Here is a 20,543-nt window from a genome sequence, read left to right as displayed (position 1 = left end):
TGATGTCAATTTGCGCTTTTTTATCTGTTATACATAACAGACTGGATGCAACAAAGAACCTAACCTTTATTTCCGTTTTGTACAACCCCAGGATTTAAAAAACAGAAATAGTTTTTCACCAAATTCCCCAGCCAATCACAGTCAGTACTTGTCTCATGAAACAAAACGTCTTAATGTCCAAATTATATCATTCATTCAGCAGAATTGAAATTTTAACTTACCCCCGCTGTATGAGAATTTTTTTTTTAAGTGTAAAAAAGAGACAAAAATGTCGAATGTCAACAAATGTGACGTGTAAAAAAAAAAAAAAGCTTTAAAAATGTTGTGAAAAACCCAAGAAGATTTAAGAAGGAAAATCAGAGGGAGAAGACGGGGACAGATCTGTGGCAGAAGATGGGGACAGATCAGAGGGAGAAGACAGGGACAGATCCGTGGGAGAAGACTGGGACATATCAGAGGGAGAAGATGGGGACAGATCCGTGGGTGAAGACGGGGACATAACAGAGGGAAAAGACGGGGACAGATATGTGGGAGAAGACGGGGAGAGATCAAATGGAGAAGACGGGGACAGATCAGAGGGAGAAGACGGGGACAGATCAGAGGGAGAAGACGGGGACAGATCAAAGGACCAACACACGGAGACTTTGATTCCTAATAATTAAACTGAAATAATAAATCTGTCTTCCGGGAGAAGACGGGGACAGATCCATCTGGAGAAGACGGGGACAGATCAGAGGACCAACCCGACATCATGAAGACAGAGACAGATGCTTTTATTCGTCCTTATTTCTTGTTGGAGAACAGAAGAACTCAGTTTTGTTTTTATTTTTCTGTTTGCGTCCGTTTTAAAACCCGAGCACCTTATTTAAGTTTTGTTGCATGAATGTTTTATTTTGAATTTGTGTAAAACCACTTCCTAATAAAACAGGTTGAACTATCTGAGGTTTATTCATAAAGTGTGTGTGCGTGTGTGTGTGTGTAAAAAAAAACAATGATTCAGTTTGAAATATATTTTCATCCACAAATTAATTTTAGTCTTCAAAGCCTCGTAGTAACTCATAGTATAGTACCTCAAAATGTTCATTAAAAGTCATAGTATAATGTGTCGAAAATTCATAAAAGTCATAGTATGTTGACAAATTCCTAAATAGTCATACTATAATTTGTTGAAATATTTATAAAAAGTCATAGTATAGTATGTCAAAAATTCATAAAAAATCATAAAAAGTCATAGTATACTATGTCAAAAATTCATAAAAAGTCAATAAAATCATAAACAGTCATACTGTAGTATGTCAAAATATTTATAAAAATTAATAGTATAGTTGTCAAAAAATTCATAAAAAGTCATAGTATAGTATGTCGAAATATTCCTAAAAAGTCGTAGTGTAGTATGTCGTAACAAGTCCAAATTTATAGTTCTTGTTGTAAAACAAGAAGAATCTAAAGTCCTCTGGAGAATGCGGGCATTGATCCCGCTACCTCTCGCATGCTAAGCAAGCGCTCTACTACTAATTCCCCTTTTCAAAAAAAGTCATAGTATGTTTAAAAAAGTCATAAAAGTCATAGTGTAGTATGTTTAAAAATTCATAAAAAGTCATAAAAAGTCGTAGTATAACATGTCGAAAGTTCCTAAAAGTCATAGTTTAGTATGACAAAAAAATCATAAAAGTCATAGTATAATGTGTCGAAAATTCAAAAAGTCATAGTATAATTTGTCAAATTATTCAGAAATAGTCATAAAAAGTCATAGTCATGGTCATAGTATGTCAATTTTTTTTTTTTTAAAGTCATAGTAGACTGTGTCAAAAATTCACAAAAGTCATAGTATCGTATGAAAAACTATTCATAAAATGTCATAAAAAGTCATTTTATAGTATGTCAAAAAATTCATAAAGTCATAGTGTAGTATGTCGTGACAAGTCCAGATTTATAGTTCTTGTTGTAAAGCAAGAAGAATCTAAAGTCCTCTGGAGAATGCGGGTGTTGATCCCGCTACCTCTCGCATGCTAAGCAAGCGCTCTACCATTTGAGCTAATTCCCCTTTTAAAGAAAAATTATAGTAAAGTATGTCAAAAATTCACAAAAAGTCGTAAAAAGCCATAGTATGTCAAAAAATTCATAAAAAGTCATAGTTTAGTATGTCAAAATATTCATAAAAGTCATAGTATAATATGTCGAAAATTCATAAAAGTCATAGTATAGTATGTCAAAAAATGTATAAAAATTCATAGTACAGTTGTCAAAAAATTCATAAAAAGTCAAAAAAATCATAAACAGTCATAGAATAGTATTTCAAAAAATTCATAAAAGTCAGTATAGAATGTCAAAAAATTCATAAAAAGTAAAAAATAAAACACTCGGCCACGACAGCCTGAAAAGCAGTGTTTTACCTGTTTGGACCAATGTTCATAAACTTTTCAATTGGTTAGTAGTAGTTACCAGACACGGGCAAAGTGCAAATTGTAGTGCACTGCCTGTTCCTGTATATCCTCGTGGAGGCAGCTTGATTGATTGATATGCTCCCTTATTTGTACCATAACAATTCACTTCAATTTTATTTATAGTATCAATTCATAACAAGAGTTATCTTGAGACACTTTACAGATAGAGGAGGTCTAGACCACACTCCAGAATTTACAAGGACCCAACAGGTCTAGCAGTTTCCTCCAGAGCAAGCCACAGTGCGACAGTGGTGAGGAAAAACTTCCTTTTAGGCAGAAACCTCGGACAGACCCAGGCTCTTGGGAGGTGTCTGACGGGCCGGTTGGGGTTAGAGTAAAGAGTGGAAATAACAAAAATAGAAAAAATGGTAACAAAGCCCTGGTAAAATCCAACCTCCATGCCATAAGTCCCCTTATCACAAAGGTCCTTAACCACTCCCTCCAGGCAGGCCATGTTTCATGGAAAGCCCTGAAAAGCTTAAAACAGAGTCCTAGTTTAGTCCTCCTCAACAGTCAACATAGCATTTGCTGTGTGGCGTGTCTGTTTTTATTTCTCCCATGTTAACAGTATTGACCAATACGGTAGGCAATCTAACCTCAGCTGACACGCTCACGCCATGCAGGCAGTGTGCAGGAGCCCTAAGCTTCCAAGGTAAGACTGAAATTCATGATAATAAAAACTTTATAATCTTCACACTAAAGTTGAAAAAACACCTCCAACAAAAGGCTTTTATTCGCTTTACATGGACACATGTAATGTTATGGTACAAAATAACTTCACATGTAACTTTAGTGCTCTAGAAAATCAGACAATAACTTGGTTGCACATGATTAGTATTGGCAACCATGTAGAATCAATTGAGTGAGAACCAGGCACTGCTGGGAATTGGACACAGGATCTCCTGTTTACAAGACAGGCGCTTTAACCAGTAAGCTACAGCGCCTTCTACAGATAACCCTGTCTTGCAAGAATACAATGAGCTAGTGAAAAGGGTTCCCTCCATCTTTGTCCAGCAGCTCCAGCAGGGGACCTCAAACTTTCCTTTGCCGAGCCACATCAACCAGCTCCGACTGGGGGATCCCGAGGCGTTCCCAGGCCAGGTTGGAGATGTACTCTCTCCACCTAGTTCTGGGTCTTCCCCGAGGCCTCCTCCCAGCTGGACGTGCCTGGACCAGCTCTCTACAGAGGCCCCCCGGAAGCATCCTTACCCGGCGCCCTAACCACCTCAACTGGCTCCTTTCATTGCAAAGGAGCAGCGGCTCTACTCAAAGCCCCCACCATCCATTGGGTTAGAGATGCCAGCCTCCTCCTGAGGAAACGCATTTTGGCCGCTTCTGACGTCCACTGTTCCCTCCAACATGGAACTCTTCCAGATTGTTGAGAAGCTCTAGCAGCTGGATGTGCTGCAATACAAAAATGAGCTGGTGACCAGGTCAAGATGCCTCCTGGGGACCTCCCTAGGGAGGTGGTCCAGGCACGTCCAGCTGGGAGGAGGCCCCGGGGAAGACCCAGGACTAGGTGGAGGGATTATATCTCCAACCTGGCCTGGGAACGCCTCAGGATCCCCCAGTTGCTCGGAAAAGGGAATTTTGTCCAGTCCCCTGCTGGAGCTGGTGGACGCAGATGGATGGCTGGAACCCTGTTCACTAGCTCATTGTATTCTTGCATGACAGGCAAACCTGTCACAGGCGCTGTAGCTTAGTGGTTAAAGCGCCTGTCTTGTAAACAGGAGATCCTGGGTCCAAATCCCAGCAATGCCTGATTATCTCTTACAGTATGTGCACTACAAAGAGTTTATGTATTTGTTTTTGCTGTAGTGATTAACAAGCATTTCATTTTGCCCAGTTGTGGCCTGTTGAGGGCAAATAAATATCAAAAGCAAAATGGATTAAACACATTTTTTAATGCTTTTAAACCTTGTTTTGTTGGGGCTGAACGTGGCCCAGGTGTACATCAGTACCCTGTGACACTGTCGGGTGGGGTTTCAGGTGCATGTGATGCTGACTGAGGTAAACATGAACTTTAACGGCTAAGGCACTTTGGGCGCTGACTGCCTGATTTTAACGTCTTCAATGCTGCTGTAATAAAAATTAATACATTGGTTATTTGATATTAGTTGACTATATCGGGATATGCAACTGAAGGAAGAATCACCTGGTTGTTATGGATAAAAGAATAGGGGACCCAACTCGTAAAGGTCTGCACCGCCAATAAACTGTAATTTCTCAAAATATCGTGCTTCCCTATATGCCTTTGCATTTTGGATGCTTTTCTGTGGTTAAGATATGGCTACATTTACATAAAGTATCCAAAGTGCACAATACTCTGTTCAGTTGTTTACACCAAGTTCCTCCAATATAGCCACACATCCAGACGCCATCAGAGGTAATCTCTGTACCAACAAGGTGCTGCTAAGATTTGAACCGAGGATCTCCTGTTTACTAGACAGGCAATTTAACCAACTAAGCCACAGCTCCACGAGTATCAACCCTTGTTAAGTCTTAATTTGTCTTTTACCTTGTATAAGCTAAACATACAGTATACTGACTGGCAGTATTGGGAGTAACGGGTTTGCTCGCTTAGGCTTGGCGGATCAATCCTATCCAGTAGATAGTCTGCAAAAGAGGTATAAGTACCTGGCAGTAGGGATGAGCCGAATACTCGGCTGAAACGAGTATCCGGTACGGATAAAGCACTTTTGCCGAGTACAAGTATCATACGAGTAATGCGAGTCAATATCCGTGCTCGGATTGAATACGTCTCCACTGACTGTGTCTCCATTCTGTGATAGGCTAGTCACAGTGCTAGTCACAGCGCCTCTCCCCTACACTATTCTGTGATAGGCTAGTCCCAGCGCCCCTCCCCTACACTATTCTGTGATAGGTTAGTCCCAGCGCCCCTCCCCTACACTATTCTGTGATAGGCTAGTCCCAGCGCCCCTCCCCTACACTATTCTGTGATAGGCTAGTCCCAGCGTCCCTCCCCTACACTATTCTGTGATAGGCTAGTCCCAGCATCCCTCCCCTACACTATTCTGTGATAGGCTAGTCCCAGCGCCCCTCCCCTACACTATTCTGTGATAGGCTAGTCCCAGCGCCCCTCCCCTACACTATTCTGTGATAGGCTAGTCCCAGCGCCCTCCCTACACACAGATTCCTCCTGTTGTTGTGTCCCCCCGGCCCTGCTCACACACTCTCAGGACACAGAGAAGTGAACGTCTCTCTCCTCAGGTTCGCGGGGCTTTTCCGTTAACATTTAGGGTTTCTTCAGCTTCAGGTTTGTTTTATACTTCGGTTCAAACTAGTACCTAGTAACCAGGAGACTTCTGGTAACCGTGGGGATTGTTCAGACATAGTGCTTGGTAGAATGGGACTCGCGTTGCATCTCTGCCGTCTGAGTTTTTTTTTTTTTTTTCAACCCCCCGCCCCCCTCTCTCTCTCTCTGTTTCTCTCTCTTTCTCTCTCTCTCTCTCTCTCTGTATCTCTTACTCACTCACAGACACACACACACTCACACAAACCTGTGAAAATAAAAAAGAACCCCCAGTCCGAGTACGTATACAGATAATTCATGTCGTAAACAGATACAGATACGGATAATGCTGTACTCGCTCATCCCTAATAGTATGTAAAAAAATCATAAAAGTCACAGTATAATATGTCAAAAATTCGTAAAACTCATATTACAGTATGACAAAATATTCATAAAATGTCATAAAAAGTCAGAGTATAGTATGTTGAAGAATTCATAAAAAGTCAAAGTATAGTATGATGAAAAATGAATAAAAAGTCATAGTATAGTATGTAGAAATATTCATAAAAGTCATAGTGTAGTATGTCGAAAAATTCATAAGTCATAGTATACTTTTGGACAGCAGAGGAACATATGTCAGAATGCTGTTTCTAGATTACAGTTTGGCTTTTAACACCATCCACCCGGGTAGGCTGATTGAGAAGCTGACAGACCTCGGCGTCCCGACTCCCACCTGTAACTGGATCCTGGATTTCCTGATTGAAAGACCACAGGTGGTGAGGATGGGAAAGAGGGTGTCCGCGGAGCTCATCGCCAGCACAGGGTCACCACAAGGCTGTTGCCTTAGTTCTACACTATTCAACCTGTATACATACGACTGTGTTCCCACCCAGGATAACACCATCATTCCTAAGTATGCAGATGATTCTACTATCCTGGGTCTCATTAAGGGGGGGATGAGTCGGGTTACAGGAGTGTGGTAAACGACATTTGTGTCTATGGTGAGTTGAACAACTTATGCCTTAACGCAGATAAGACAAGAGAAGTAATTATGGATTTCAGGAGAACCCCACCTCCCTTGCAGCCCCTTATCGTCAAGGGGACTGAGGTGGAGAGGGCTGACAGCTACAAATTCCTGGGACTACAGGCAACATCGGATCTGAACTGGACTGCGAACACTGTTGCCACCGTGAAGAAAGCCCAGCAGAGATTGTACTTCATCAGGCTGCTTAGAAAAGCTGGTCTGCACTGTTGCCCTCTCACCCTCGTCTACAACGGACTGATAGAGAGCATCCTCACCACCGGCATCACTGTTTGGTATGGAAACACCACCCAGACAGAGAGGAAGGCTCTGCAAAGAGTCGTAAAGACTGCAGAGAGGATTATTAGAACAGAACTCCACTCCATGGACACAATCTACACAAAGCGCTGCCAGAAAAGAGCAGAGAGAATTATTAGGGACACATCACATCCAGCTCACCCCCTGCTCGTACACAAAAATTGTACATATAATCTTTATTACAAAGAGAACATTTGAGTTGAGTTACTTTTTTACAAGAGCTTCTTTCCAGCCGCAGTGAGACTTTTGGCCAAAACTAAATGAACTATTCTGCTTAGGGTCTGTGTAATTTAACACACATGTGCAATATACCTGTGCATCTTCTTTATTTATTTAATAATAATTGTGCATTTTAATATTTTATAAGGGGCAAATGGCAATATGCAAATATATTTTTGGCAAGTTTAGGAATGCAATTTTATTTACTTTTATTTGTACTTTTTAATGGTTTTGTGCAATGTTATTCATTTATAATGTAAATGCTTTGTGTGTCTTTTAAACTTGACTTGACTTTCTGAGCAATAACCGCACAAGAGTTCCTATGTGTGAAAACATAACTGGCAAATAAAGCTCTTGATTCTTGACTTGATTCTATGTAAAAAAAAATCATAAAAAAGTCATAAACAGTCATAGTATCTCAAAAAAAATTATGAAGTCGTAAAAAGTCATAGTATGTCGAAATATTCATATACATCATTGTTTAGTATGTCGAAAAAAACATAAAAAAGTCATACTGTAGTATGTCGAAATATTCCTAAAAAGTCGTAGTGTAGTATGTCGTAACAAGTCCAGATTTATAGTTCTTGTTGTAAAACAAGAAGAGTCTAAAGTCCTCTGGAGAATGCGGGCATTGATCCCGCTACCTCTCGCATGCTAAGCAAGCGCTCTACCATTTGAGCTAATTCCCCTTTTCAAAAAGAGTCATGGTATAGTATGTCAAAAATTCTTGAAAAGTCATGGTATAGCGTGTCAAAAAATTTTTTAGTTTGGTATGTCAAAAAAGTCATAAAAGTCATAGTATAGTATGACAAAAATTCATGAAAGGTCATAAAAAGTCATAGTATAATATGTCAAAAAAATCATAAAAAGTCATACTATGTCAAAGAATTCTTAAAAAGTCTTAAAAAGTCATAGTATGTTGAAATATTCATAAAGTCATTGTTTAGTATGTCGAAAAAACCATAAAATGTCATACTGTAGTATGTCAAAATATTTTTTTTAAATGTATAGTATAGTTGTCAAAAAATTCATAGAAAGTCATAAAAAGTCTTTGTATAGTATGTCAAAATATTCCTAAAAAGTCGTAGTGTAGTATGTCGTAAAGTGTAGTATGTCATAAAGTCCAAATTTGTAGTTGTTGTTGTAAAACAAGAAGAATCACAACATTTGAACTTGAATTTTTCGGTCAGAAGTGACAGCAGAAAAGCCTAGTTTCCACCATCTATTGGACGACAGACTACTTTTGCCATAATTGGAAATTGAATATTGGTAAAAAGGAAATGCAGCTTGAAAAAGGAAATGCAGCTTGGATTTGTCACTGACTTGAAAGACTATGGTCAGGTAGATTGGCATGGGGTCTTTTCATGGCTCCACGGCCCGATTCAGCTTTCCAATATCATTTGACAACAGGAAACATTTGATACAATTTTTTTTACCAAAACACACACTTGATTTTGTCAGTAAAAAGTGATAGTAAAATCGTGATGAATTTGCGGGGGCAATGACACTCTTTTCCATCACACTCAATAAATAAACCAGATTATTCAATCCATGCTTCCACTATGCAAAGTGGTCTCATCCAGGACCTATCGCACCCTAAGGGAGAATCATACCCATAGACCAAGGGTCGGCAACCCGCGGCTCAGGAACCGCATGCGGCTCTTTGATGCTCCTCCTCAGCTTTTGAAAATAATTAATGAGTATTTAATTAAAATGTATTTTATTTTAGTTTGTTCATGTTCAAAATGTAATTCTAGGAAGATTATGGCGATCTTGTAACTTCTAAAATATTTAAATATTTAAATATTATTATTTTGTTGTTGTTGTCGCTCTTAATACACGTCACAATGTGCGACACCCGCCAGTGAGTGTTTTTTTTAAAAACTTTTTGACCCCAGGTAGGCCAACTATGGAGAATTCAAAGAAAAGAAAAGTATGTGATGCAAACAGGACGTTCAATGCTACGTGGGCAGATTCATTTGCTTTCACTGCTGACGAGACTGGTTTACCAGTGTGCCTAAAATGTAATGACAAACTAGCTAACAACAAAAAGTCAAATGTCACAAGACATTTCCAGAATAAACACGCAGCCTTTGCTCAGAAATATCCGGTTGGAGATGAGAGAAAAAAAGCTGTTTTGGAACTGACACAGAGGACTGATCAGAGCAAAAATCACTTCAAGAAGTGGATGAAGTTCAAGTACATATGCTAGTTTTGTTGCCGCTCAGGAACTAGTGAGGCACGGGAAGCCATTTACAGATGGAGAATATAGAAAAAGAATCTTTCATTAAGATTTCAGAATGTACTGTTCAAGGACTTTAAAAACAAGAATGAAATTGTGCAGAAAATCAGGGATATGTCCCTCTCTGCAAAGACTGTCAAAGACAGAACCATAAAAATGGCAGAAGACATCACCAGACAGCAAATTAAAGACATCAATTCAGCTGTGGCCTACTCAATTTCAATTCAATTTCAATTCAATCAATTGCTTGTGATGAATCTAAAGACGAAGGTGATATAGCGCTGTTCTGCCGGTATGTAAACTTGATACCACTAAAAGGCCAAACACGGGGGGGAAGGACGTTTGTGAGGCTGTCTTGAATTGTTTAAGATCAAAAGGAATCAATACCACCCACCTGGTGTCAGTGGTGCAGACGGAGCACAGAGTATGACAGGAGCGCATGACGGCTTTGTGGCTTTCCTGCAGAGGTCGCTGGACAGAAAGTTGCTGACTTTTCATTGCCTCCTGCACCAAGAAGCACTGTGTGCTCAAACATTTCTTCCGGAATGCACAGAAGTCATGAATGTTGTCATTCAGATTGTGAGCAAAATAATGGCGAAAGGTGTAAATCCCCGTCAGTTCCGTTCGTTACTGGACGAGCTGGAAAGCACGTATTCTGATCTCCTGCTGCACAACAAAGTCCGGTGGCTGCCCACAGGCGAGGCGCTGAAACGCTTTGTGGCATGTCTGGAGGAAGTGAAAACCTTCCTGGGCAGCAAAGGGCTCACATTTCCTGAGCTAGAACAGCCAGTGTGGCTCGAAAAGCTTCACTTCTTGGTAGACATGACATCGCACCTGAACACAGCTCTTCAGGGTAAAGGACGCACAGCCCGGCACATGTTGGAGGAGGTTTTGGCATTCGAGCGCAAGTTGACGGTGCTTGCCAGAGATATACAGAAAGGCACACTGTCACACTTCCCCAGTTTGAGAGAGTTCAGAGAAGCTCACATGATCAATTTAGAATTTTTACATTCTGCAGTCATCGCAATGCAAACATCGTTCGGGAAACGATTCAGTGAGTTCAGAGAGGAAAAACCCACATTATCCTTCCCTGTCACTCCCCTAAGCCTCGATCCATCCCTGTTGAATATGACAGCATTTCCAGGGGTGAGTCCACCTGATCTTGAGATGGAACTGGCAGACATAGCCGACAAAGAAATGTGGGTGTCTAAGTTCAAGCGCTTGACAGCGGACCTTGAAGATGTTTCACGTCAGAAGGCTGTTCTTGCTCAGAATCACAAATGGCGTGATATTGAAAACCTCCCCAAACCAGACCAACTTGTGTTTGAAACCTGGAATGCAATCCCCGACATTTATGTCAACATGAAAAAGTATGCACTTGGAGTCCTGTCGATCTTTGGATCCACATATGTATGCGAGCAGGTGTTCTCCAACATGAACTTTGTTAAAAACAAACACCGCCCACGCCTCACAGATGACAGCTTACAGTCCTGTGTGAAGATGAAGGTGACCGCGTACAGCCCCGATGTGCAGACGCTGTGCGCTGAGGTTCAGGAGCAGAAATCACATTGACCAAGTATGATCGGTATTTTAATTGCCTATTATTTTGCAAATATTCACATTTTTTCATTGTTCAGTGAAATAGACATTTTATTATTCAGGTTGACGGCTGACTGCACGGCGCCGGTAAAAGGATGACGGCACGCAGAGAGAGGACGGCATTTTTGTTTACTGCCAGTGGATAATTTAAGTTCGGTGTTTTGTTTCATTACTACAAGGACTCAAACAGACATTGAGTGTTTTATTTAACGTTCAACACAACGTCTTTTTTTGGGAGTTAAAAATGTTTTGTTGTATGCAGAAATTCATTTCCCCTGCAGTTGTTCATTGATTTCATAATTGTAACACAGTATAGTTTGTTTATACATAGCACAAAGGCAAAAAAAAGTTATATACAGTGTTATTTAATTTAAAATTTCAAAAGGGTTTTGTGGCTCCCAGTGCTTTCTTTTCTGTGTGAAACGTGTCCAAATGGCTCTTTGAGTGGTAAAGGTTGCCGACCCCTGCCCTAGACCAACGAGCCACGTAAAACCACTTTCAGCAATTAGCAATTACCAATTTTCCATCAAGTACGTGTGATCAGTCAGTGACTAGAAAGGCAAATGTTAAGTAGTTTGGTGTTTTTATGGCTCCACTGCCAGATTGAGCTTTCTGATTACATTGGACGAAAGACTACTTTTGAAGCAAAACATTTTACCAACATTGGAACTTGAATTTTGGGAAAAAGGAAATGCAGCTTGGATTTGTCACTGACTTGAAAGACTATGGTCAGGTAGATTGTCATGGGGTCTTTTCACGTCTCCACTGAATGAGTCAGTTTCCTGATCTCATTTGATACAAAATATTTTTACCAAAACACAGACTTGATTTTGTCAGTAAAAAGTGATAGTAAAATCGTGATGAATTTGCCACGCCGATGACACTCTTTTCCATCACACTCAATAAATAAACCAGATTATTTGATTCATGCAAAGTCGTCTCATTAGCGACCTATTGGACCCAACGCGAAAATCATACCCACAGACCAACGAGCCATGAAACACAGAGTTCTAGCAATTTTCCATCAAGGAAGTTCAGCTACAATCTGTCAGGGTCTTAAGTATTTGCCTGTATAACATCTAGGGACCTGCATCAGCAGAGGATGGTTTTGATCCATCAACCTCTAGGTTACGACCCAAGCACGCTTCCGCTGCGCCACTCTGCTCTGCTGTCTATACTCAGGGGAAGGAAAATTCTGGGATTTACATTTTGAGGGCCAGTGGCAACCAAGGTTCCACCAGCTTTCGGGTTGCAAAGTTAAACATTTGGTAGACCTTGCAACTATCATTTATGTGAGCTTCCTGCTTACCTCGAAGAATCTTGAAGCAGTCTACTGAAGCAATAATGAGCCAATACCTTGTTAAAAAATGTTATCAACACCCTTCACTCTTTGCAATTTTTCTCTGACATTGTTTATTTTAGAAAATTGTAACCAGCATTAAATGAGTAGTTTTAGGTCTGTGTGAATGTGGGCCGAGTATTTACCTCGGCTGAACTTGTGAACATCTTCTTTGGCATATTCCCAGTCTGATCAAGTCCAGGTGCTGGAAAATCTGTGATTCACGTTTTGAGGGAATGGGATCTGCATGTGCTTTCTTACCAGAAAGTTTCTGGAAGTCCAAATGGCATCTTTGATGGCGGCCAGGGTGAGCCACTGATTTGCAAAGTTACATGCTGGTATCTGTTTCTTTGGCCTGACGGATGGACAGACGACACAAAAGCATAATACTTCTTGCCAAGACATAACAAGAAACAAAAAAAAGAGGCGGGGGAGACAGAGTTAAGCCCTGAAAGAATAGAGAACTACAGACAAAAGATGTGAAATAGTGCCAAGTGTGACCAGAAGAATTGGGAAAAAAACTAGAACGTCCACAAGTACAAACCTTTCTTCAAGAACTTTTATTTGTGCTCACATTGGCCCTCATTTATGTAACGTGCATACGACCTAAAACCGGCGTAGGACGGGCGTACGCCGATTCCTACGCAAAGTTTGGCAAAGTATGTGGAGTGCTTAGGTCTCCACATACATTGTTTTTATTAAGATTGAAGACCAAATTTTACGGAATTTTCCCAACCATTGAGAGTGCCTCGTTGGCGCAGTAGGCAGGGTGTCAGTCTCATAATCTGAAGGTCGTGAGTTCAGGGGCAGGTGTTTTAAAAACAAAAAAACACAACTGATACTGGAAATACAGCGACTTTCAGGTGGTTGAATACTGGCACAAGCATGGAAGTTGTGATTCTGTGGTTATTTCTGAGACAAGGAAAGGCTTCTTTAAGAGGGTGGGGGGGCGTCTGCCTCAACTGGTTGGGGTGACAGACAGACAGAGAGAGAAAAGACATGGAGAATTGTAGCAGAGGGTGTCTAGCAGGTGACTCCAACCACCGATCTAAACTCCTTAACAGTAGGAGTAGGGCAGGTCACCACTACATCGTAGTGATTTGTGATTATGCAACACGTTACCCAGAGGCTTTCTCCCTCAGAAACACCAAGGCTAGACAAATGGCCAATAGTTTACTTCAACATTTTTCCCGGGTAGGGGTCCCCACAGAAATCTTAACCGATCAGAAAACTAACTGAACATTGAAGGAGGTAGACTCCCTGTTAGGGATCCGGGGCATTAAAACAACACCCTACATAGTTTGTGGCTTCATGAACAATATTGTGTTATCTCATAGCTACTGGAAGCCACCCGTCTCCACCAGTGCATTTCTCAATGCCCAGATGTGTTACAAGATTTGCAGTGAGTGTTGTGTTGTCCAGCAGAAGGGCAACAGATGTGTTACTTTTCGACTAGATTTACACCATAGCAGTGCAAGCATTTTCCCAAGGCTCACTTTTCAGCCACCGCCATGTTTTGAAACCATATACAACATAAATATTACATATTTCACCCAGGTGTCTTCTCTTATTAATGATGATCTCACAAAAAGTAAAAAAAAGCCAAAAACATTCAGGGGATGTAGCTCAGTGGTAGAGCGCATGCTTTGCATGTATGAGGCCCCGGGTTCAATCCCCGGCATCTCCAACAGGTCTCCAGTCTGTCAAAGAGCTGCAAAAAGCTCTTATTCTGAAAGAGAAAAGTATTAAAAGGCAATCTCCTTGTGTTCATGGTAATTAATGCAAAAATCAGTCTCACTGGCCAAGATTTGCATTGTCCAGTGATGGTATAGTGATGAGCATAGCTACCTTCCAAGTAGTTAACCTGGGTTTGATTCCCAGCCATCGCAGTAGCTTTCATTGTGTGGTTACTTGCTTTATTTGTCAAGATTAGCCAGAAAGGTTACTTGCCCCACTGATTTGATAAAATATTAGATCTCTTTTAAGGTACAAATAAGGGACTTTATCAATCAATCAAGCTGCCTCCATGAGGATCCACAGACACAGGGAGCGCACTACGGTTTGCACTTTGCCCGTGTCTGGTAACTACTACTAACCAATTGAAAAGTTTACCAACAGAGCAGAAAGCAGCAGAAAGGCAACAGGTGTTTTACTTTTCAACTATGATTTATATCGTAGCAGTGCAAGTATTTTGCCCAGGTTTGATTTCCAGCCACCGCAGTTGCATTTACAGGTTTTGAAGCCATATACAACAATACCATTACATGTTTTACCCAGGTTTCTTCTTTTATTCCGTAATATTTCAATTTCTTCGCGGTGAGTCATCCCAAAAGGATTAATAAAGATAAGTCTTAGTATCTTGGAAAAAAGTAAAAAAAATCTGAAAATCTTCAGGGGATGTTTTTCAGTGGTAGAGTGCATTTGACACAAACTAAACGGTGTCCCTTTTATACCTCAGACTATCAGATAGCACTACAAGCACTTTAAACGTAGTTTATTTATTGTATTACGCTACAGTTTTTATGGGTGTTACAGCAGGTATTAGCACTGTAGTTTGCATATTCGTGGATGAAATATAATTGACATGCAATTAAGTTTATTTTTCAGCAAGTGGAGACATTTCACTTCAGACAGATGCAGCAACAGATGCTTCGTTAAACATTAACACACAGGAAATAGAAGTAATGCTGATACAATTAGCAGAGGATGGTTTCGATCCATCGACCTCTGGGTTATGGGCCCAGCACGCTTCCGCTGCACCACTCTGCTCTACCATAATACTCAGGGGCAGAAGATGTGTGATTGACATTTTGAGGGAAGGTTTGGGAACCCGCGGCCACCAAGGTACCAACAGCTCATGGGTTGTAAAGTTAAACATTTGGTAGATATGGTTGCTCCTTGCCACTATCTTTTATGTGAGCTTCCTGATTACTCACACATTGATTAGTCACATGTAACACTTGTGATTGGCTGGTGTTTTAAAACAAGGGCTCCGCTCTACCAACTGAGCTATCGAAGGGACCTAATACATATGTACGCACTTTCCATTTATATTTATATGATAACACAGGACCCCCTGGAGGGTATTTCTTTAGATTTTGCAAAACATTCACATAAACTCGCAGATCAACTGACAAGAATCCCACCCAAAAAAGGGATTTTACACCTGGAACGAGCAATTTTTTATTTCCTGTGGGGGTCCAAGGGACCGAGTGCAAAGAAGAGTGACAAAGAAGCCAAAGGAGAAAGGAGGGAAAGGGGAGCAGTTTTACAGCTATACACATAACAGCAGCCACGGCCCCATCCAGAAATCCTAAGACTGCAGTTATGGCACGGTTCTGGATGGGATCATACCTCAGAAGATTGAAGATCTTGTAGCGGCCCCTCGGATTTATGGACTCAGACGCAGAGAGTTTCAAACGGGTGTCACTTTAATTCTTCTTCTTAAGGAGCACCAGGCACCATTTGTTTCATGAACACCGTGAAAAACTACAGAAAACATAAGTACAAAATGTTTCAATGTTGATTCACAAACAATTAAAATAGTACTCATATTCACATATTAATCGTACCTTATTCCGCTCTCCGAGGGCGCTAATCAACGAGTTTCCCTCCATTAACTTGCATGCTCTCTAGCTTGACACATTCTCACAGTTGGAGCTCTTAGAAATACCATGTGCGAACAACAAGAATAATAAAGTAAATCACAATGCGAACCTTTTCTTTACAAAATTCAAACGGATGAATGATTAATAACTTACAAGTTTTTACCACTCTGACAATGCGTGAGCAACACATTGTGAAGAGAGTATGACCGGAAGTGTAGCGTCAAACAAAATACAAGAAGAAGAAAATGGCGCTTTTCAAAATAAAAGCAGAACCGACCACAAATAACACTAGAACTGCAATGTATTGTTAACATAAATAATATAATACTGTGTGGGAGAATAGAATTGCAATTTATCAGAGACATTTACAGATCTTACCCTTTGATCTTAAAGTACCTGGAAGGGATGAGCGAGTACAGCATTATCTGTATCTGTATCTGTACTCGGACTGGGGCCTAACCCGGAAGTGGACAGGGTTTAACTCGGAAGTGGGTTGGTTTGTCTGGAAATCGGCGGGGCTTTAACCAGTATGTTATTTTAAGCATGCAATTAACGGGTTGAACAGAAATTGTTGTATTTATTGCTGATTAGAAAAGTATTTCCATGACAACACAAGGAATCTTTTTGTGTGTAGGGGAGGGGTACTGTGACTAGCCTATCACAGAATAGTGTAGGGGAGGGGTGCTGTGACTAGCCTATCACAGAACGCAGACACAGTCAGCTACACGTCAGTCAGATTTTTTAACAATCCGAGCACAGATATGGACTCGTATTACTCGTATTATTCTTGTATTTGGCAAAAGTGCTTTATCTGTACCGGATACTCATTTCTGCCGAGTATCCGGCTCATCTCTAGTGTCTAACAACTCTGTGCACTTTACCCATGTCCTGCTTTACTCAGCAGTTGAAAAGGATTTGTGCAAATTTGTATAGCACAGTGTTGTGGGATGTCGTGACTCCTTGCATTTATGTTAATTAATGCAAAAATCAGTCTCAATGCCCAGATAGGTTGCAAGATTTGCAGTGAACATCACATTGTCTAGTGATGGTGGTGTAGTAGTGAGCATAGCTACCTTCCAAGCAGTTGTTTATCACCACTTTTTGAGTTTTTGTGGTCGAGTGTTTAAGGCACTGGACTAGAAATCCATTGGGGTCTCCCCACGAAGGTCCAAATCCTGCCGACAATGAAAGGCAACCTTAGCGTTGGTAGCAAACCAATGGCACATCACATCATAAAAAATCTCACTTGTGCCTTCGTGAACAATATTGTATTATCCCATAGGTACTGGAAGCCTGATTTAGGGTCTTAGCCATGCTGAACACAGCCTGAGCCAAGGCCCGCTTTCCCCTCATGAGTCACCCCAGAAGGCGCTGTGGATCAACAGAACCACATTATCTGCAAAGACAATAAAAGGAATTCTAAGGTGCCCAGACTTGACACACTGCTGCGCCTTGAGACGTGTTGTTCATGTCCAGGAGTTGTACTCTTTCCATCGCTTGACAATATTCCCTTTTTGAGTCCTTGTAGTATTGTGACAGGCGGAGATACTGTCCATTATACTAACGAGGAATGGCCAAGTTTAAAATTTGGCACATCATTCGATAGGTGGCGCTATTCCAGCATTTAGGCCACATCCACTTTTGTACTTTATAGTACAAACCTTAAAGTAAATGGTTGTTTTTTTCAATTCTTCTGGTCACACTTGGCACTATTCCACAACTTTTGTCTGTAGTTCTCTATCTTGTCAGGGCTTAACTCTGTCTACCGCAACTCTTTTTTTGTTTCTTGTTATGTCCCGGCAAGAAATATTATTCTTTTGGGTTGTCTGTCTCTACATCAGAATCAGAAATACTTTATTGATCCCCTAAAGGAAACTTTTGAAAAAACAGATCCTTCGAGCTGGATTTGATCCAGCAACCTAAGGATTTCAGCTTTATGCGTCTACAGTCCTCCGCTCTACCAACTGAGCTATCGAAGGGAGTTAGCACATACTTGTGCACTTTCCATTCTTGTGAATGTGGAAACACAGGACCCCCTTGAGGGAATTTCTGACTCATCAAGGGCTGTAGCTCAGTGATAGAGCACACTTTGAGTCTCAATGTCCAGATGTGTTGCAAGATTTGAAGTGAACATTGTATTGCCCAGCGATGGTGGTATAGTGGTGAGCATAGCTGCCTTCTAAGCAGTTGACCTGGGTTCGATTCCCAGCCATCGCAGTAACTGTTTTTGGGTTGTGGTACTTTCTTTTTTTACAAGAAGTCAGCAGAAAGGTTACTTGCCCAACCTGGTTTGATAAAATCTCTTTGAGACGCATGATTATGGCCAAAATGATAACGACAATTACTTTGATCAATATGGAGATCACGATTAATTATCACAATTATTTGTTGATTTTCTATTCCAAAGTGCTGGAAAGGAAGGTTTCACCAATCGTTCAACCTCAGGTTAACAAGGAACAATCTCAGCAAGGTGATTGATGGATGATTCTAGTTACTTCACCAAGTTCAGGCCAAATGCCACAGCTGTAAGACATCACATTGGTTACCTTCCAGCAATGTAACATTTGCAAATGGCAGTGGTGGGATTTGAACCCACGCCTCCAGAGAGCCTTAAGCCTTAATCCAGCGCCTTAGACCACTCGGCCACACTACCTGCAAGTATCAACTCTCCACATCGTGACAGAAGCAGGGACCGTAACTAACGATATGCTTGTTAATGTTATGGAAAAAAAACCTTTGCAAGTAAAAAGCCAATACTTTATTAAAAACTGCTAATACTTTATTAAAAAAAATTATCACACTTTTTCATTTTTCTCTGGCATTGTTTATTATTAGAATATTGTAACCAGCATTAAGTGAGTAGGTTTAGGTCTGTGTGAATATGGGCTGAGCATTTACCTGGGCTGAATATGTGAACATCTTCTTTTGCATATTCACTGTAAAGAGCCATTACTCCTCCAACTGCCAATTATTGTTCTAGAGACAATAGGATATACAGTTTTAGATTGCAAGGTAACTGTCCAAGACCAAAGACTACACGGAAATACCTCAAGTGATCAAAACAGTTTGCCAAAATTCGCAGCATATAAAACCACTCTTCAAAATATGTTCATGTACCATTCAAAAACAAAAGTACAATCATAAAACACATACTACTTAGATACTGCAGCCGTCCTGATCACAGCCACGGGGGGATCTGCATGTGGTTTCTTACCAGCAAGTTTCTGGAGGTCCAAATAGTATCTTTGATGGCAACAAAGGTTAGCCACTGTGTGAGCCACAAAGTGTATAGCTGTAAATCTGCTCCCTAAAAACAATAACAGGTCCGGCACTCCTTTCCCTCTTTTCTCCTTTGGCAGCTACAAACGTCCCTGGGTGGACTTGAACCACCATCCTTTCGGTTAACAGCCGACTGCGCTGACCTATTGCGCCACAGAGACTGCGCTTGTTGGACATTTTATGAGCGGGAGCTCGATCTTTAAGCCACAAACATTTGCTTTATGGCTTTTTGAGGTTGAGCTGCACATGTATGCTTATCAGGCTATTTTCCTGTTACTCAGAAATTGAGGAAGCTGACTCATGCGGAAATGTAGAAGCTGGACGTGCATTGTACTGTTCTTACATGTCACTTGGATTCTGACTTTGATTTCAAATATTTGGCATCCAGAAAATTCCGGAACTGATGATGTATCAGTCATTTTGCTGGTGGTTTCTTGGTCACAGCAGCAAGCTTGATCATTGACATACAGTTGCACGCCACGTATCACAAAACTGTTGGGTGGGGCCTTATGTATTTGCTTGTATTACATCAAGTGACCTGCATACCAACCACCATCAGAGATGGCAAAAGTACTCACTGCCCGTACTCAAGTAGAAGTACATATAATTGTGTTAACAAATACTCTGGTAAAAGTAGAAGTACTGATTTAACTTCTTTACTCAAGTAAAAGTAACAAAGTACAGGCTTAGCAATTTACTTAAAAGAGTGAGAAGACTCGCCCCAATGGTGCTATTAAAAACCTCCTTCACGATTCTGGCAGGGACAACGTCTAAGGGACAGTTGGCAGGTTTCATGTGTTGTACAACCTCAACACAGGCTTAAATTCCTCAAACACAGCTGAGTGTGTAGGAGAAGCAGATAAAAAGACCTTAAAATTAGCACTGGTAATTGCCCAGATAGATGCTACTTTGTCAATAAAATAACCAAGACATTTCTCACATGTACTAATTGACACATCTGTTGGAGCAGAGGTGCATGGATTTATGACGGAGTTAATAGTATTAAATAACAATCTAGGTTTGTGGCAATTGCTAGCTATGACAGAAGAGAGATGCTGCATCTTCACCACCTTCACAGCATTCTGGTATGTGATAGACTGTCCCTTAATACACCCAGTGTCACATGTAGATTGTCTTTCCATCTTTGTTCAGCTTGTCTGCAGTGTTGCCTAAGGGCCCTTGTGGTGTCATTTAGCCAGGGGTCTGCCTTAGGTTTAACAG

General features: G+C 40.9%; 8 non-coding genes across 8 annotated transcripts; 3 read left to right on the top strand and 5 right to left on the bottom strand.

Annotated features, from left to right (window-relative positions):
- Nucleotides 1-1,971: 1,971 nt before the first annotated feature.
- On the bottom strand, nucleotides 1,972-2,044 carry trnaa-agc (transfer RNA alanine (anticodon AGC)). Its single transcript has one exon. It is a non-coding gene; the product is annotated as a tRNA-Ala (tRNA).
- Nucleotides 2,045-4,132: 2,088 nt separating this feature from the next.
- trnat-ugu (transfer RNA threonine (anticodon UGU)) lies at nucleotides 4,133-4,205 on the top strand. Its single transcript has one exon. It is a non-coding gene; the product is annotated as a tRNA-Thr (tRNA).
- A 3,666-nt stretch (nucleotides 4,206-7,871) lies between these two features.
- On the bottom strand, nucleotides 7,872-7,944 carry trnaa-agc (transfer RNA alanine (anticodon AGC)). The gene has a single exon. It is a non-coding gene; the product is annotated as a tRNA-Ala (tRNA).
- A 4,245-nt stretch (nucleotides 7,945-12,189) lies between these two features.
- Nucleotides 12,190-12,261, bottom strand: trnat-cgu (transfer RNA threonine (anticodon CGU)). Its single transcript has one exon. It is a non-coding gene; the product is annotated as a tRNA-Thr (tRNA).
- Nucleotides 12,262-14,050: 1,789 nt separating this feature from the next.
- On the top strand, nucleotides 14,051-14,122 carry trnaa-ugc (transfer RNA alanine (anticodon UGC)). The gene has a single exon. It is a non-coding gene; the product is annotated as a tRNA-Ala (tRNA).
- A 3,812-nt stretch (nucleotides 14,123-17,934) lies between these two features.
- On the bottom strand, nucleotides 17,935-18,022 carry trnay-gua (transfer RNA tyrosine (anticodon GUA)). Its single transcript is given in 2 exon segments — nucleotides 17,935-17,970; nucleotides 17,986-18,022. It is a non-coding gene; the product is annotated as a tRNA-Tyr (tRNA).
- Nucleotides 18,023-18,188: 166 nt separating this feature from the next.
- Nucleotides 18,189-18,260, top strand: trnar-ucu (transfer RNA arginine (anticodon UCU)). Its single transcript has one exon. It is a non-coding gene; the product is annotated as a tRNA-Arg (tRNA).
- A 1,149-nt stretch (nucleotides 18,261-19,409) lies between these two features.
- trnan-guu (transfer RNA asparagine (anticodon GUU)) lies at nucleotides 19,410-19,483 on the bottom strand. Its single transcript has one exon. It is a non-coding gene; the product is annotated as a tRNA-Asn (tRNA).
- Between the last annotated feature and the right edge of the window lie 1,060 nt (nucleotides 19,484-20,543).

Source organism: Etheostoma spectabile, unplaced genomic scaffold, assembly GCF_008692095.1.
Source record: "Etheostoma spectabile isolate EspeVRDwgs_2016 unplaced genomic scaffold, UIUC_Espe_1.0 scaffold00018988, whole genome shotgun sequence".
NCBI lineage: Eukaryota > Metazoa > Chordata > Actinopteri > Perciformes > Percidae > Etheostoma > Etheostoma spectabile.
Note: the sequence above shows the minus strand (reverse complement) of the source record. Positions and strands in the feature narration are given on the sequence as shown.